Source organism: Odocoileus virginianus, chromosome 23 (assembly GCF_023699985.2).
Source record: "Odocoileus virginianus isolate 20LAN1187 ecotype Illinois chromosome 23, Ovbor_1.2, whole genome shotgun sequence".
Taxonomy (NCBI): domain Eukaryota; kingdom Metazoa; phylum Chordata; class Mammalia; order Artiodactyla; family Cervidae; genus Odocoileus; species Odocoileus virginianus.
The window spans coordinates 16,910,156-16,929,081 of NC_069696.1; the positions used below are offsets into that span (position 1 = coordinate 16,910,156).

General features: G+C 36.4%; 2 pseudogenes; both read right to left on the minus strand.

The window, feature by feature from the left end:
- Positions 1 to 3,012: 3,012 nt before the first annotated feature.
- LOC110146531 (taste receptor type 2 member 10-like) lies at positions 3,013 to 3,942 on the minus strand (annotated as a pseudogene).
- A 13,655-nt stretch (positions 3,943 to 17,597) lies between these two features.
- Positions 17,598 to 18,491, minus strand: LOC110146538 (taste receptor type 2 member 10-like; annotated as a pseudogene).
- Positions 18,492 to 18,926: the final 435 nt, after the last annotated feature.

The window sequence follows — 18,926 nt, forward strand, 5'->3', positions numbered from 1 at the left end:
GTCTAACTTCTCTGGCATAATCTTAAATTTTTCTTTCTTTTTTTTTTCCCACTCAGATTCTGTAGGGTATTTCTTTGCTCTTTGTTTCCCTCTGCTTTCCAAAAGCAATCTTCATGAGACTGTCTTTCAAACTTTGCACTCTTAACTTCCTCTGTTGTAGTCCTTGCTGTGAATTGCCAGGATCCTTTTTCAGTGTTTCCACAATTATCATTAATATTTTTTTCTTCCTAGAGTGATTTTAATCATCTTAAATCCTCACTCTGCACTGATATCTTTCACACAATTTTTTCCAAAGATGTCTCATGCCACCAGCACTACCACAAAAATCCATAAGGGGATACAGCAGAAGCTGGTCCATCTTCATCTTGTTATTGACTCACAGCCTTTTCCACTCTTTGTGATAAATCAGTAGCCTACTGAGTACACCGAATTTCTGAGTTCCATGAGCCAGTGTAGCAAATTAACCAAACCCAAGTAGAGTTATTGGAGCCTCAGACTTACAGCCAGTAAGTCAAAACCATAGATAACAATCTGGGCTTGCAATTGGTAGCTCAAGTGGGGGTATTCTTGTAGAACTGAGCCCCTCACCTATGGAAATTCATGCTCTCATCAGGTAGGTAGTGCCAGGGCTGAATTAATTTCTTGGTGACTCCCATTAGAACTGGGTGTCAGAGTCAATATATGTATGTACAAGATTATTCATAGCAACATTGTTTGTAATTGCAAAATACCAGAAACAAACCAACATATACACTGAACCTGTTCAATCAAATCTGGTACATTCAAATGTTGGAATACTAAAAAGGTGTGAAAGAGAATGAGAAACAACTTTGGAAAAGGATACAATGATTTCTAACATATTGTAAAAGAAAGGAGTAAACTGGAAAGTGTCTTTTATGTAAGAAATGTGGGAAAAAATTAGTATGTGCATACTTATTTTTTCAAAAATAAAAATAGGAAGAAGAAAGCAAAATTAATGGAATTTATTATCTATAGTGGAGAAGGAAATGTCAACCCATTCCAGTATTCTTGCCTGAGAAATTCCATGGACAGAGTAGCCTGGTGGGCTATAGTCCACAGGGTCACAAAGAGTTGGCAACTAGTAAGAGGCTGAACACATTTTATCTGTAGGGAGTAATTTAAAATAGATTGATGTTATAAGGGGTGAGTGATAATATTCTCAGGATGGTTTTTGATTATGTTTGACTCTTAAAATAATGTTGATATTTTAAATTAAAAAATAAAATGAGGACTGGGAAAAAATCCTACAACTGAATAAAATTAAAAAACCCTCACTTTAAAAAAAAATGAATACTATAATCATGCTAAAGGTAAAGAAAGAAAACTAACCAAAACCAACTTTGAAACACAATATTTTGATGGTTATGCCCTGATTCAGGTAAACACGGGCTGTAACAAAGTACTGAGCTGTGGTTAATAGTGTCTTCTTCGTCCCACCCTTTCTCCCTCCCTCACTTCCTCCCTCCTTTCTTTCTTCCTTTCTCTCTTCCTCTTTCTTTCTTTCTTCCTTTCCTTCTCTTCTTTTCTATATGTGAGTTAACAAGTCTGAAACTACTTTCAGTGTATCCTATGTGTGCATGCTCAATTGCTTCAGTCGTGTCTGATTCTGTGCAACCCTATGGGCTGTAGCCTGCCAGGCTCTTCTGTCCATGGAATTTTTCAGGCAAGAACACTAGAGTAGTTTGCCATTTCCTCCTCCAGGGGATCTTCCTGACCCAGGAGTCGAACGCGCATTCTTGTGTCTCTTGCACTGCAGGTGGATTCTTTACCACTAGAGCCACCTGGGAAGCCTTCAGTGTTTCTTCAGTTCAGTCCAGGTCAGTTCAGTCGCTCAGTCGTGTCCGACTCTTTGCGACCCCATGAATTACAGCACGCCAGACCTCCCTGTCCATCACCAATTCCCGGAGTCTACACAAACCCGTGCCCATCGAGTCGGTGATGCCATCCAGCCATCTCATCCTCTGTCGTCCCCTTCTCCTCCTGCCCCCAATCCTTCCCAGCATTAAAGTCTTTTCCAATGAGTCAACTCTTCACATGAGGTGGCCAAAGTACTGGAGTTTCAGTTTCAGCATCAATCCTTCCAATGAACACCCAAGACTGATCTCCTTTAGGATCCTAAGATCCGGTTGGATCTTAGGACTGAACAAATGAGTAAATACACTAATAAAAGTGAGAACCATTTTTTCCACTTTTAAAGACAGGGTTTACATCGTGGAAAGATGGAAGCCTGTGATTTTGAAGTGGAATAAGAGATATTAGCATAAATACACAATGTATTATACATATCGAGAGGAGAGACTGAGAAACGGAACTAAATACGTTTGTGGAATGTTTGTGTCCAACCAAATCTTGCTTCTCAAATACCTGGCTACACTAAAAGAAAAGAGGAAACCTTGGGGAAAGAGTGAATCCAGGCTGAATGACACAGACTATACAACGAACCTGAAATATTTTGTTGTGTAAAATGTAAAGAAAGATGAGTAGAAGCATGAGGACATGTCAAAATGACACAGGAGCCAACCTGAGTGATTCTTACTGGGCAAAGCTGGAGGAATGTAGGCATTTATATAAATAAAAAAATAGTAATCCAATAACAATAATGATATTATTTCTTTGAATATCTTGCTGAAGATACTGCCAAGATATCTCTATCACTACTTCAGAGAACTCAGGTAAAATGAAGTGGGAAATCTTATTTTAGAGAATTACTCCATCCATCAACATTTTTATAGTAAATACTCTTTAATCTTCTGGAGCTGATGGATGCAGGAAGAAGCAACTGACGGAGCCATTAGATTTCTGTGTGGGGTTAAAATCTCCTTGAAGAGTGAAATTCCCTGAGACGTAGTCAGGGTCACTGTGAAAGGTTGTGGTGATGGTCAGTAATACAGTTGAAACCAATGCAAGAAAGCAGTGTAAGTGAAACAGATCTTCAGGGGCTTTCTTCACTTGCTGACTTTATTGGAATGTCCATTTCTCTGAACACGCCTGTCAAGGAGTTCTGAGAAGTTTCTCTTTTTCCCAGCACTTTAATGGCTTCAGTACCCTCAAAGAGGCTTGCTTGAGCTTCCTATTTCCTAGAATTAGGATAAGCAAGTGAGCCCAGAGATAGAGGACTGTGGTTGTCATACCAAAAATAAAAAGCCGTTTGTTTTCAGGCACTGTCACACTTGATATTTGTATGGCAGTGCCTACAAAATTCAAGATAAAGAGGATGATAAAAGACACCAAGACTTTCATTGCTTTAATATGTGCTTCTGTACTGGGGTCTCTGAATCCTGTGGCATTCAATTGCATCCGCCTGTTATGCCTCTAAAGAGAAGTGAGCAACAAGACACATGTAATCAGGCATAGGATAAAAAGGAGAATGACACCAAGATGGAGCCAAATTTGTTTTCCAAAGAGTTCATCTTTATGCATATCCATTGACCAGCCTGTGCTTTTATTTTTCTTTCTATTATCTTTAGCAATCTTCACAAAATGTGGAAAAGTAACTAACCATGAAATAAGCAAGCATCCCAAAAGAAGGAAAAGAACCATGTTGAGTCTACCCTTCAACCAGAGAAAGATGCGGTGGGGAAAACTGGATATCTTCAGGAAATAGAAGATGCTGAGGCAGGTGGCAAACCAGATACTTGATTGATTCATAACTATCCATAAGTAACTATTATATTCAATAAGTTTCCCAGAGGAATGTACATCTGGAGAGAATAACTTTAAAAATCCATCAGTAACTATTGTCCATATCAGGCAAAATCTGGAAATTGCTAAGCCAGTGAGAATAAAGCTGATGGTAGAGATCCTCTTGTTTTTCATACAGTCAATGCAGCTTACAAGCCCAATAAATCCATTCCCTAAAAGTCCCAATATTGACTCACTAACTGCTACAAAAATGAGGAGACTTTCCATTACACTCAGCATGTCTGCCAATCCCTAATATTGTTTCTGTTCCATCAATTTTAAATTACCTGCTGCAGAATGAGGTATATATTGCTGTTTGATGGTAGAATGAATTTTTTCTCCTTCATTTCATAAAGACTTAAAATGCCCCTGAATTACTGCCTTGGGATGGAATCCAAAACACCTTCACAGAGACCCTTCCAGTTATGTGTATAAAATTTAGCTAGTCTACAAAATGTGTGACCAGACTAAATACTTAACCACTATTTGTTAAGATGCAAATAAAAGTTTCTATTTCAGGGATTCTACTTGTCCTCGGGGTCTATTTTGCATTGTTACCCTGGATTGTGTAGTAGGAATGCCAAATATATGCCTACTGAACACAATACAAACAAAAATTGGACTTCACCTTTTTAAGTGTCAACAGTAACATTGTCATTTATTTTGTGTTAAGACTGGCAGTTTAGATATATAAAGCAAAAGTTATTGAGAGAAAAGATGAATGTATTTAGCCATTGTATACCAAGCTGCTGCTTTTAAAAATATCAGTAAAACTGATTAGCCTTTAGTCATGCTAACTAAGGAAAAAAGAGCTCAGAAGTGAAAAAAGAGTTATCGCAACTGATCCCATGGACACTTAAGGGAGTATTACAAGCAATTCTATGTCCACAAACTTGATAAATTAGATGAAATGTACCAGTTCTTTGAAAAATAACAATTGCCAAAATTCACACAGGAAGAAATAATAATGTGAATAGGTCTAAATCTATTATTAAAATGAAGAACTAATTAATAACCTTTCAAAAGAGAAAGCACCAGACTTAAGTAGAGGCACTGGTAAATTCTAACAAACATTTAAGAAATATTGTACTAATTCTCTTCAGTCTCTTTTAGAAAACAGCAAAGGGAATACTTTACAACTTATTCTAAGGTCAGCCTTACCATAATAACAAAACCAGACAAACATATTAGTAGAAAACTACAGACCAATACATTTCACCATCACAGATGTGAAAATTCTCAACATATATGAGCCAATTAAGTCCAAAAATGTATATAAAAATATATAGCAAAACCAACCAGGATTTAGCCTGAACATACAAACTTGGTCCAACATTTGAAATTTATTTAATGTAACCTATCACATCAACAAATGAAAAAGAATCATACAATGTATCAATGTATGTAAATAAAGCACCTGACAAAATCCAACTTGATAAAAACTCCAGTAAACCAGGAATAAAGGGAAATATCTTTTACTTGATAAATACTATACACGACAAACCTAGAGCTAACATTGTGCTTACTGGTGAAATACTCAAAGTGTTTCTACAGGTATCAGGTACAAAGCAAATATATCCTCTGTCAGCACTCCTCTTCAGTATGTACTGGAAATTCTAACTAATATAATGAAACAAGAAAGATAAACAATAGGTATACAGATTGGATGGAAGAAAGAAAGCTATCTTTGTTTGCAGTTGACATGACCATCTATGTAGAAAATCCAAAAGAAGTAACCAAAGAATTCCTGAAATTGATAAGCAGTTATCGCAACATAGCAAGATACAAAGTTAAGATACTAAAGTCAATTGCTTTCTTATACATCAGAAATGAGCATATGGAATTGGAAATGAGAAACAATAGCATTTCCACTGCATCCAAAAAGTTACTTATGTATAAATATAACAAATGCAAAACCTATATGAGGAAAACTTCAAAACTCTGATAAATGAAAATAAAAAAGAGCTAAATAAATTTAACAACAGTCCATGTTTATAGATAAGACTAAATATTGTCCAAATGTCAGTTATTCCACATTTGATTTATAGATTCAGTGCAATCCCAATCAAAACTTCAGCATGTTATTTTGTTGATACTGACAAACTGATTCTAAAGTTTATATGAAGAGTCAAAACCCAGAAGAGCCTACTCGCTATTGAAGGAGAAGAATCAAGTCAGAAAATTGACACTACTTGAGACTAAATAAGAGAGTGTGATATTGGCAAAAATAATAAGCAGATAAATGGAACATGCTTCCCTGGAGGCTCAGAGGGTAAAACGTGTGCCTGCAATGCGGGAGACTCAGGTTTGTTCCTTGGGTCAGGAAGATCCCCTGGAGAAGGAAATGGCAACCCACTCCAGTATTCTTGCCCAGAGAATCCCATGGACAGAGTAGGATGGTACGCTACAGTCCGCAGGGTTGCAAAGAGTTGGACACAACTGAGCGACTTCACTCAAATGGAACATAATAGAGAGCCTACAAATATTATCAATTGATACTAAATATAATCAATATATATAATCAATTGATAGTCAACAAAAGAGCAAATGCAATACAATGGAGCACAGATAGTCTTCTCAATAAACAGTGCTGGAGCAACTGGAGATCCATATGCAAAAAAATGAATTTAGTCCCCTACCTTACATAATTCACAAACATTAATTCAAAGCACATCATAGACCAGAGTGCAACAAACAAAATTATAAAACTCTTAGAAGAAAACATAGAAGAAAACCTAGATGATCTTGGCAATGGCAATGACTTTTAAGATAAAACACTAAAGGCAAAATCTGTGAAAGATATAATTGATAAGCTTGACTTCATTAAAAAAAAAATTCTGCTCTACAAAATATAAAGTCAAGAGAAAGAAAAGACAAGTAACAGACCAGGAGGAAATATTTGTAAAAAAAAATCTAATAAATTACTGTATTTCAGAATATAACAAGAATTCATACTACTCAACAAAATGTAGATAAAATTTGGGCCAAAGATTTCAATGTACTTCACCAAAGAAGATATACAGGTGTCAAATTATGATATTCTGCTGGCAGTGGGCCCCTGATCCATGAATAAAATCCTGACTGATTTCAATAAACTGAAATAAAGGAATTGCAAACGTTGGTTTCAAAAAAAGTTGTCTCTCTCCAACAGGGCAAGAATAAGAAAATAGATACAGTTGTCATTAGCAATTATCTTGTAACTCCCAAAGAGAGGAACTCTAGGATGAAGATCCTAAGGTCAACAGAATAGAGAAGTAAATAACCTGAGTCTTTGGTCATGGACTGGAACCAACTCTACTTTAGATGCCTAGGTAAATGAAATAATTAATTCTCTTATAGTTTACACTAGTTTGAGACTAGATTTATTTTCTTAATACCCAAAAACTTCCTGACTACTATACTCCCCCAAATATTGCTAATATGTACACATTCCCAGGGGTTGATCCATGTTGCATATAATAAGGCATGATATTTCATATTACCTTAGGAATATTAACAATTAATGACTAATTCTTTTTATCTGTGGAAACATCACTCAGTATATAAGGTTAATATAATTAAGAATATATTAACATTTTCCAATCATTTAGCAATATTTATTAAACCATAACTTCATTCAAAATAGAAAATAAGCAGAAAAATATCTTATTTCTTTAAGCTATGCACCTTTATATCTATTTCCATAATTTATGTTCATTTATTTGAATGTTTCCCTTTTTCAGGGAAAAACTGATTTTATTTTAGTGTCTTTACCAAAGCCCTTAGGTTTTCTCTATTGTCTTTTCAAGGAAAACTCACTTCCCCTGTCACCATACAAACTAAGTTGCAAATGTCACATACTAGCATAAAGAGAATTTCCATTTCACCAGGAACCAAAATTTCATGCAAAGTAGACAACATTTTCATGGTAAATAGATCTTAGGCATCAGATTACTTTAGAAGGGAAAAATTTTAAGTAACTATTAAAAATATTCAGAAGATTCCTGTTCTATTCAGAAACCAAGAAATTACCTAGAAAGCCTATACAAAAGAGCTTTAATATTTTATTAAATAGCTGAATCTATTCCAATATTTAAATAAGGTAAAGAATCTGCCTGTCAAGCAGTAGACATAGGTTTGATCCCTGGGTTGGAAAGATCCCCTAGAGAAAGAAATGGCAATCCATTCCAGTATTCCTGCCTGAAGAATTCCGTGGACAGAGGAGCCTGGCAGGCTACATTCCATGGAGCAACGTTAGACTTGGGCATGATTTAGCGACTCAACAACAAATATATACTAAAGTATTTACAGGTTTAGTATATTTCTGTACATTGTCTTGAAAGAATTCAAGAAAGATTATGGTATTCATTCACAGAATTTCAGTCAATAAAGACTTTAATCAAGTATTTATTGAAATATTAAGCATTCTTATATTAAGAATATACAAAAAGGCACCAATGCATTCTGTATTCACTTGATTTCTAGATTGTTATTTCAAAGAATGTATTCTTAATATTTCTAGGTTTGGGGGGAGGGCAAAGTGTAACAGTTAATTTTGTTTTATAAGCTGATAACTGATAATATTTTTTAATATCTTTTGATGAAAAAGACACTCTAGATAAAGTCAATAGTGTTTAATTGAAACTGCATGCCTAAAAAAGTTACTTTATTAACCTTAAGATTCTAAATGATTTATTTTTTGAACCTTAATCTGTAAAATTGATAATTATTATCATAATGTATTGCTTTAAAATTTCTTTTACGATGTGTTTAGTTCCAAGAATGCCCTCTTATTTCATTCAGCTTCTTTGTTTTTCTGGTTTGCTCCTTTGCAATTTTAGTTTCTATGTTTTGATTTTTGTTATCTTATATTTTCTCTCTTCTTTCATAGAATTGTTTTCTTGAATTTGATGGGGAATAGTCAGCACATATTACTCAAGAATTTCTGCTCTCTGCAGTTACTCTGTTTTAAAATTGTGTTTTACATTTACCTCTGCACTGTATATGGGTTTGTTTAAGTATTTTTGTCCTTTCATTTGCTTACTCAGTCTTTTTTTTTTCCATTTATTTTTATTAGTTGGAGGCTAATTACTTTACAATATTGTAGTGGTTTTTGTCATACATTGACATGAATCAGCCATGGATTTACATGTATTCCCCATCCCGATCCCCCCCCCCCCACCTCCCTCTCCACCGGATTCCTCTGGGTCTTCCCAGTGCACCAGGCCCGAGCACTTGTCATTTGCTTACTCAGTCTTAAACAGTAAGACTTCAAATTAAACATGTAATTTCCCCTTGATTCTACTGAGTGGATTTTGGATTAGCTTACTTTTCAGTCTTGCATGGATTTAGATTATCATTGAGTTATCGACCTAGACAGATAACTAACTTTCTACCTAGCAATCCAGGAAAGCTGGACAGAATCAGTTCCTCTGGTAGTTCCAATAGGGGAACTTCTCATCAGTGTTATCTCTGTTTTTAAGAGCTTCTAAGATATACATGACAGGTGCCAGACTAAATGTAACCCAGTCTCCTCCAAACAGAGAAATAGCTTGGGGGTGTTTTACTCCTATGGGATCAACTTCCTCCACGTCATACAGAGCATTAATTTAGACTAACAGAGCCTTGGGATAACACCTCATCCCATCAAGTTTCCGTAATGTTCTCTAAGGGGCCCTCCCACAGTTTACTCAGTTCAACGCTCTTGGCTACCTTGATAACTATTTCTTCAAGACCATCTCTGCTGGCTTGCTATTATCTGACACCTCTTGAACTCTAGACACACACAAAGATTCCACCATAAATGTAAGAATGCTTCATCTGCAGCTATGGAAAAGGCTAGTGAGAAACTGCCCCAAGCTGCAGTCATTGTTTTATCAAGGCCAGGGCTCCCAGGATGCAAGTATATTGACAGCAGACATTTGGATGTCTTTCCACTGTCATTGTTAATAAAAATTCAGGTTTTTGCTTATTCTTAAAGATGAGTTCCTATAGTCCTAAAGATAATATGATATTCTAAAATATCTCCTAGGAGGATTATGCAGAGGATTTTCCTGGTAGTGATTAAGGTTATGACTATGATGTATGAAGAGATGTAGGGGATAAAGGGTAGATACAGTCCATGGGGTCACAAAGAATCAGACATGACTGAGCAGCTAACACACACACACCTGGGTCAAAGCATAAAGGCTTCACTCGCTGAAGTGGGACACATGTCAGTGTACAGACACAGATGTTGCCAGCGTCTCAAGCTACTAGTTTAGGTTGGAAACATCACAGTTTGCCCCTTAATTTATAGAGTGACATATTTGAATATTTTCTGAATTTTTTTAAGTTATCTTATATTCTTTTACTTTCCTAATAGATTTTCTTTCAGACTGATTAAACGTTCTTCATTATTGGCACCAATGCCTCATTGTCACTCTCAGAAACTTTGCTATTTCTATTAAACAAGAAGGTTAAGAAAACATACCTTTCTTTTTGTTTATGCTACAATTAAAAATCATATATTTCTTTACAATTCTGAGAATTTTCTTTGTATCCAATAGTAAAGTACATGACCCACTGACTAAATAGATTTATTTAAAATTTACCTTCATACAATACATATTTTTCCCTTCCTTAATTTCTCTTCCTTTTCTCAGCACTTAATTAATAAAATGTGTCATAAAGCAGTGTAGCAGACTACTTAAAATAACAGAATCAAGAACTAATAAAAGAGGTTTAATTCATTCTTTTAAACACACCCTTCTATTTTTGAGCCAGAATGAGTTTGGCTAACACTAGAGTTTGAATGCTAGCACTAATATATTACAACAAGTCACTTGTGATTACTATCAGTATTTTCATCAGAGAAAATGATAAAATAAATATTTGTATAACTTTCTGAAATTTAAATTAAATAACTATGTCAAATTGCCAAGGATAGTTCATGGAATTCAAATAAACATTTTCTCTGATGTCAATAGCCCGGTCAGTGAAGTTTTTTTTTTAAATACTATCCAACACAATGTGAAACCAGTGGAGGAACACTGGAGACTCTCACTGAGTTGTTTTCTTCAGAACATAAATGATTCTCCTCCAGTTCCTCCACCCAGTGAAGGATTACATTCTCTTGGTGCAAGATCCAGTTTGCCTTAGCACATTCACAGAAGTTTGTCTTGTTTTCCATTCCCCAGAGTCAAAACAAAAATGTGAATAGAAGGATAGAGGAATGCTACAGTGTTAACAATAATATAAGCAATTTCATCTTCTAGATTGAAATAGCACCAATCTAAAATAAGGGCATAATGTAACAATGGAAACAGTGACAGACTTCATTTTCTTGGGCTCCAAAATCACTGCAGATGGTGACTGCAGCCATGAAATTAAAAGAAGCTTGATCCTTGGAAGAAAAGCTATGACAAACCCAGACAGAGTATTAAAAAGCAAAGATATTATTTTACCAACAAAGGTCTGTATAGTCAAAGCCATGGTTTTTCCAGTAGTCATGCATGGATGTGAGAGTTGGACCGTAAAGAAGGCTAAGTGCCAAAGAACTGATGCTTTGAATTGTGGTGTTGGAGAAGACTCTTGAGAGTCCCTTGGACTGCAAAGAGATCAAACCAGTCAATCCTAAAAGAGATCAACCCTGGGTGTTCATTGGAATGACTGATGCTGAAGCTGACACTCCACTCCTTTGGCCTCCTCATGCGAAGTGTCGACTCATTAGAAAAGACCCTGATGCTGGGAAAGATTGAAGGTGGGAGGAGAAGGGGACAACAGTGGATGAGATGGTTGGATGGCATCACTGACTCAATAGACATGAGTTTGAGCAAGCTCTGGGAGATGGTGAAGGACAGGGAAGCTTTCCTGCCCATGCTGCAGTCCATGGTATCACACAAGAGTGGGACACAACTGAGTGAATGAACAACAACAGCATAAGAGCAGCCAAATAGTGCACAACTAAGAAAATGATGAAAGAAGTCAAAGTATTTTTAGCTCTCAAAGAACCCCTATGTTGAAGTCCCTGGGACCTGCGCTATGGCGTGTCATCTGCTTGGTATGTCTCCATAAGGAAAAGATTAACAGGAAAAATATAGTGAGTGATACAGACAAGGGGATGAGAGATCCAAGGCTGAAGAGAACTTGACTGCTATAATACTGATTTTTATGCATATCTTTTTTCCAAGATAAGTCTTTCCTTTTCTAAATGCTTGGTGAACACAAAAGTATAAATTTTATGCTCAGAAGATTAAAAATCAAAGAGAGACAGAATCCCAACATAATGGTGAAAACAACTCTATCTCTTCTGCACTTCAGCCAGAGAAGAAAGGGGTGGAAAAAACTAGATAGCTTGAGGAAGTAGAAGACACTGAGGCAGGTAGCACATCCAGTACTTAAGGAGTTGCTCAGATTCCAGGAGAACTCAAAAACTCCTCTTATTAACTGGTGACTATTGAATATTTCTAGATGGAACACTACTTTAATGCCATCTAGGAGAAGTATGAATATCATGCTAATCCATGTGAAGGTGAAGTCAAACAAGGCACTATTCTTGCTTTTGACCAAGTCAGCACAGTGTACTAATGCAATTAATCCATTCCCCTCAATTCCTGCTATGAATTATAACATCTCAATGATCATAAAAATCTTACACTGGACATGACTGCAGAAGTAAAATCCCGGTTACTTTGGTCACTGTGATAGAAGGTCTCTCAAGTGATGTTTTGAAAATGATAAAACAGTTGAGAACACTCTTGTTCAGGGTTGTATTTTGGAGTCTGATTTGCAATCTTCACATAAGTATGAGCTCATTGACTAATTCACTCTTTTGCCATTGTCACAGGCTGAATTCATTTATGAGTTTGACTGAAGGTGAAGTCATATTTGCCAAGATGCAATTAAGGATATTAATGACATTGTTTCATGCTTTCTTCTACCTCAAGCAGGAAATGTTACATGGATTCATGGTGGAATTTAAAGTGACAAATTCCATGCCAGATTTCTATAAATTCTGATTTCTGAAATAACATGCCCAGAATCCTGAATTCTTAACTGGCTATAAAAATTTCAATTCAGTATCCTTAAAGGATATAAACACCATGCCCAGGTTTTATACAGTTTTTATTAATATATCTGACCTCAGGCTTTCCTATTTCTGGCAAATCTTGGTAGGCCTGAGCTCTACACCTCCCCACTCCTAGGCCACAAAATTCCAAATTGACTAGGATCTTATGTCCACAGCATATAAGAAGAAAAATAGGAGGATGCTCTTTCTTCCCAGAGCCTTTTGTTTTTTGTTTTTGTTTTTTTGTTTTTTTTTTGTAGATTTTATTTTATTTTTTTTTCTTTTCACATTTTGAGATGTACTTTATTAGTTTTTTTTTATCCATTTATTTTTATTAGTTGGAGGCTAATTACTTTACATCATTGAAGTAGTTTTTGTCATACACTGAAATGGATTAGCCATGGATTTACATGTATTCCCCATCCCGGTCCCCGCTCCCACCTCCCTCTCCACCCAATCCCTCTGGGTCTTCCCAGTGCACCAAGCCCGAGCACTTGTCTCATGTACCCAACCTGGGCTGGTGATCTATAATAGCCAGGACATGGAAGCAACCTAGATGCCCATCAGCAGACGAATGGATGAGGAAGCTGTGGTACATATACACCATGGAATATTACTCAGCCATTAAAAACAATTCATTTGAATCAGTTCTAATGAGATGGATGAAACTGGAGCCCATTATACAGAGCGAAGTAAGCCAGAAAGATAAAGACCATTACAGTATACTAACACATATATATGGAATTTAGAAAGATGGTAACGATAACCCTATATGCAAAACAGAAAAAGAGACTCAGATGTATAGAACAGACTTGTGGACTCTGGGAGAAGGCTAGGGTGGGATGTTTCCCAGAGCCTTTTGCTTTCTTCTGTTTTCTATCCTGATCTCACTGAACTTTCGACCTGACAACATACTCAGGTCTCATCTGAGTAGATTAGAATTTTGGAAGCTGGAAGCAAACTTCAAGGAGGAAACTACTGACCCCATTTACTCGTACATGTAAAGTTACAGACCTTAATAGGATGATGTAGTAGGTTGAATTGTGTATCCCCAGCAAAAAGTATGACCAAGAGCTAACCCCTGGTATCTGTGAATGGGTTCTTATTTGGCAAAGAAGTCTTTGCAGATGTAGTTTGGGATTGGAATCTAAACATAATGATTGGTGTCCTTAGAAGAGAAGGGAGAGGAAGTTTCAACATACAGAAAGAAGAAGACCATGTGAAGATGAAGGCAGGATTGGAGTTCCTATTGTTACCATCAAAAGAATACCTAAGTGCATCAGAAGATGGAAGAGGCAAGAAAGAATTCTTCTGTAGAGCCTTCAGAGATTCCTACTGATCCCTTCATTTCAGACTTCTAGACTCCAGAATTGTCAACAGTAAATTTCTGTTTTTTGAAGGTGGCAAATTTGTGATAATTTCTTACAGCAGTCCTGGGAAACTAAACCATTGTTTCTATTATTGGAAAAAGAATTAACAAACACTTAACATTTAATAACAGGACTTCCCTGGTGGCTCAGAGAGTAAACAATCTGCCTGCAATTCAGGACACTTGGGTTCAGAAGATCCCCTGGAGGAGGGCATGGCAACCCACTCCAGTACTCTTGCCTAGAGAATTCCAGGGACAGAGGAGTTTTATGGGCTATAGTTCATGGGGTTGCAAAAAGAGTCAGACACAACTGAGTGATTTTAAATGAGGAGCTTCATGGTTTTTTTTACTAACTGCATGCATTCCTATAACCACACCCCAGATCAAGAAACAGACACAATCAACTCCCCAGAAGACAACCTCAAGCCCCTTCTAGTTACAACCACACAATCACCTGCTTTTTTATATTTATATGTACAAACTCATAGAGAACATAAATTTAGTTTCTTTCATTCACATCCAGTTTGTAAGATTCATCTATATGCTTACATATAATTGTATTTCATTTATTCTTACTGCTATACTGTACAGCCATAGAAGCCTGTCTTTTGGCAGTAGGGTGAATGAGCTGTGCATTGTTCAGTTTTACTTCTCTTGTATAGTCTTAAATGTTCCCTTCTTCTTTTTTTCTTGTGTCATTCAGATTCTCTAGGGCATTTTTCCATTCTTTGTTTCTCTCTCCTCTTTCAAAAGCAATCCTCATGAGATTGACATCTCAGACTCTGCATATTTCAACTCTCTTCTTTCCTTGCTGTGATCTGCCAGGATTCTTGTTCAATATTTTCACATTTAACATGACTATTTTTTCTTCATAAAGTGATTTTAGTCAAGTCTTAAATCCTCACTCCATAATTAGCTGTTCCATAAAAATTTTCCAGAAAGCTCTCATGCTAATGCCAGGACCACCACGAATCTCCATAAGGAGATAGAGTGAAGCTGGATCTCTTCATTGCTTGCTGATTCACTTCCTTTAATATTCTCTGTAATAAACCAGTAATCTAGTGAGTACACACGACTTCTGAATTCCATGAGCCACTCTAGGAAATTAATTAAGTCCAAGTAAGGGCTTGCTGGAATCTCCAATTTAGAGCCAATAAGTCAAAAGCACAGGTAATAACCTGAGCCTACAACTGGCATCTGAAGTGAGGATCGTCTTGTGGGACTGAGCCCTTAACTTATGGAATCTGATGCCATCTTCAGGTAGGTAAGTTCAGAGTTGCGATAGTTGCTTGGTGAGGTTGGAAAGATTCCCATGCATCAGAATTGGGTGTCAGAATCAATAAACGTATGTACAAGATTACTCATAGCATCATCGTAATTGCAAAATATCAGAAACAAACGAACATAAACACAGAACCTGTTGGATCAACTCTGGTACATTCAGACAATGGAGTACTAAAAAGGTGTGAAAAAGAATGAGAAACAATTTCACAACTGGATGCAGTGATTTCTTATATATTGTAAAATGAAAAAAGCATTGTGCCAATTATTCTTTGTACAAGGAATATTGAAAAATTTAATACACACTTACTTGCTTACTTTTTCAAAAATAAAATTGGGAGGAAGAAAGTAGAAATGAATGAGATTTATAATTAATACTGAGTAATTTAAAATGAAAGTTATGAGTGTGAATGATCACATTCTCAGTATACATTTTGTAGAATATTGACTCTTAAAAATGATGTTAATATTTTACATTAAAAATATAAAATAAAGACAGGGGGAAAAGCAAACTATAATAACAAACAGATTTCACTTTTTCAAATGAATAATATAACCATGCTAAAAGGAAAGAAAGAGAACTTACCAAAGTTACTTTGGAACATAGCATTTTGAATTTATGCCCAGATATAGTAATATATGAGCTGCAACAAAGTACTGAAGTGTAGTTAATAGTGTTTTCTTCCTCCCTTCCTTTCTCCCTTTCCTCCCCTCCCTCTGTCCCTCCTTCTTTCCTTTCTCCCTTCATTCTTTCTTTCTTTCATTCTCCCTTTGTCTCTCTCTTCCTTTCTTCTTTCCTTCCTTCCTCCTTTCTCTTCCTTCTGGAAGAGATATGAGTTAACAAGTCAGAAACTACTTGGAGTGTATGTTAAGACCTAGTAAATGAGTAAATAAACCGAACAGTTCAGTTCAGTTGCTCAGTTGTGTCCAACTCTTTGTAACCCCATGGACTGCAGCACGCCAGGCCTCGCTGTCCATCACCAACTCCTGGAGTTTACCCAAACTCATGTCCATTGAGTCAGTGATGCCATCCAACCATCTCATCCTCATTCATCCCCTTCTCTTCCTGCCTTTAATCTTGCCCAGCATCCGGGTCTTTTCAAATGAGTCAGTTCTTTGCATCATTTGGCCAAGTTATTGGAGTTTCAACTTCAGCATCAGTCCTTCTGATAAATATTCAGGACTGATTTCCTTTAGGATGGACTCATTGGATCTCCTTGCAGTCCAAGGGACTCTCAAGAGTCTTCTCCAACACCACAGTTCAAAAGCATTAATTCTTCGGCACTCAGCTTTCTTTATAGTCCAACTCTCACATCCATACATGACTACTGGAAAAACCATAGCTTTGACTAAACGGACCTTTAACTGAACAAATGAGAGCCATATCTTTCATGGTTAAAAAGAGTATTTGCAACATGGTAAGAAGGAAGCTTGTAGTTTTTAATTGGAATTTTCTAATTCTTATTAATATCAGCACAGATGCATCATACATTACAAATAGAGAGATACATAGACAGAGGCAGAGAAGGAGAAAGAAGTAAGTAGGTGTATGTAATGTTTGTATACAACAAAAGTTTGGTTTTCAAATACCCTTGTTCCCTCAAATAAATGAAGACTTCTTGGGGAAATAATGAATCCAGGGCTGGGTGAGGAAAAGCACAAAGTGAGCCTGAAATGTTTTGGCTTGAAAGAATGTGAGGAAACATGAAAGAAGAATGGGGACATGTCAAAAGGACACAGGAGACAATGTGAAGTGGTTCTTACTTGACAAATATAGAAAAATGTGGACATTAAAATAAGTAAGAGATGTAATATAATAATAATTCATTGAGTTATTTTTGGTGAAGGACTATTAATGCTTCAGGGAATTCCTTAAAATTCAAACAGAAATCTTGTTTTAGAGGCTTGCTCCTACCAGCAACATCTTTATAGTAAATAATCTCCAAGTAATTTCCAGTCTGAGGTTGATGCTTAGGAGAAACCACTGGCAGGAGAAGGAAGCTCCCCGAGCCACTTAGTTTGTGTATGGGATTAAAATCTCATTGAAAAGTGACATTCCCTTAGACGTAGTCAAAATCATTTTGTAAGATTTCAGTTATGTTCAAAACACAGTTAAAATGGCTGCAATAAAGCAGAAAGTGAAACAGATTTTTAGGAATTTCATCACTAAATTACTTTCTTGCAGCATCCATTTCTTCCCAAGCCCGTCATGGAATTCTAAGAAATTTCTTTTTCCCAGCACTTTAATGGCTTCAGTACCCTCAAAGAGTCTTGCTTCAGCTTCCTGTTTCCTAGAATTAGGATCAGTGAGTGTCCCCAGGGATAGAGGAGTCCGGTTGTTATGCCAACAATGAGCAGCAGTTTGTTTTCAGGCACAGCACCAACTGATACTTGTATGGCAGTGCCTACAAAATACAAGATAAAGAGGATGATAAAAGACCCCAAGATCTTCATTGCTTTGATATGTGCTTCAGTGCTGGGATCTCTGAATCCTGTGGCATTCAATTGCATCTTTCTGTTGTGTCTCCAAAGGGAAGTGATTAATAAGAAACATATAATCAGGCATAATACAAAGACAAGAATGACTCCAATATTGAGCAGAATCTGATTTGTCAAGTATTCACTTTTATGCATGGTGATCAGCCAGGTAGTGCTTCTGTTCTTCATAATATTATTAATAATAGACTGCAATGCTTGGAAAAGCAAATAGCCATGAAATAAGCAAGCATCCCATGAAAAGGAGAAGAACCCTGTTGATGTGACCCTTCAGCCAGAGAAAAATGCAGTGGGAATAATTGGCTATCTTCAGGAAGTAGAAGATGCTGAGGCTGGTGGCAAACCAGACACTTGATTGATTCATAATTATCCATAAGTGAGCTATATATTGAATTAGATTACCAGACAAATATATATCTGGAAAAAACATCCTCACATTTGCATCGGTAATTATTAAGAGGCTAAGCCAGTGAGAATAAGACTGACAGTAGAGATCTTCTTGCTTTTCACACAGTCAATGCAGCTTACAACTCCAATAAATCCATCCCCTAAAATCCCCAATACTGATTCACTAACTGCTACAAAAATGAGGAGGCCTTCCATTATACTCAGCATATCTGCCAATCCCTAATATTGTTCTTGTTTCAGTAATTTTCAATTACCTGCTGCAGAAAAAGGCATGTATTTCTGCTTGATGGAAGGATGAGTTTTTTCTTTTTCATTTCATAAAGGTGAAATGGCCCCAATTACTGCCTTGTGATGGAATCCAAAATAGCTTAACAGAGACCCCTCCAGTTATGGATATAAAATTTAGCTAGTCTACAGAACACACATCCAGACTGAATGCCTACCCACAATTTGTTAAGATGCAAATAAAAGTTTCTGTTTCTTGGAATCTACTTGTCCTCCTGAGACTATTTTGCATTTATTACCCTGGTTTGTGCAGTAGGAGTACCAAACACATACCTACAGAAAACAGAGCAGAATAGAAACAAAAATTGGACTTCATCATTTTTTAATATCAGCAAAGATTTTGTCATTTATATTGTG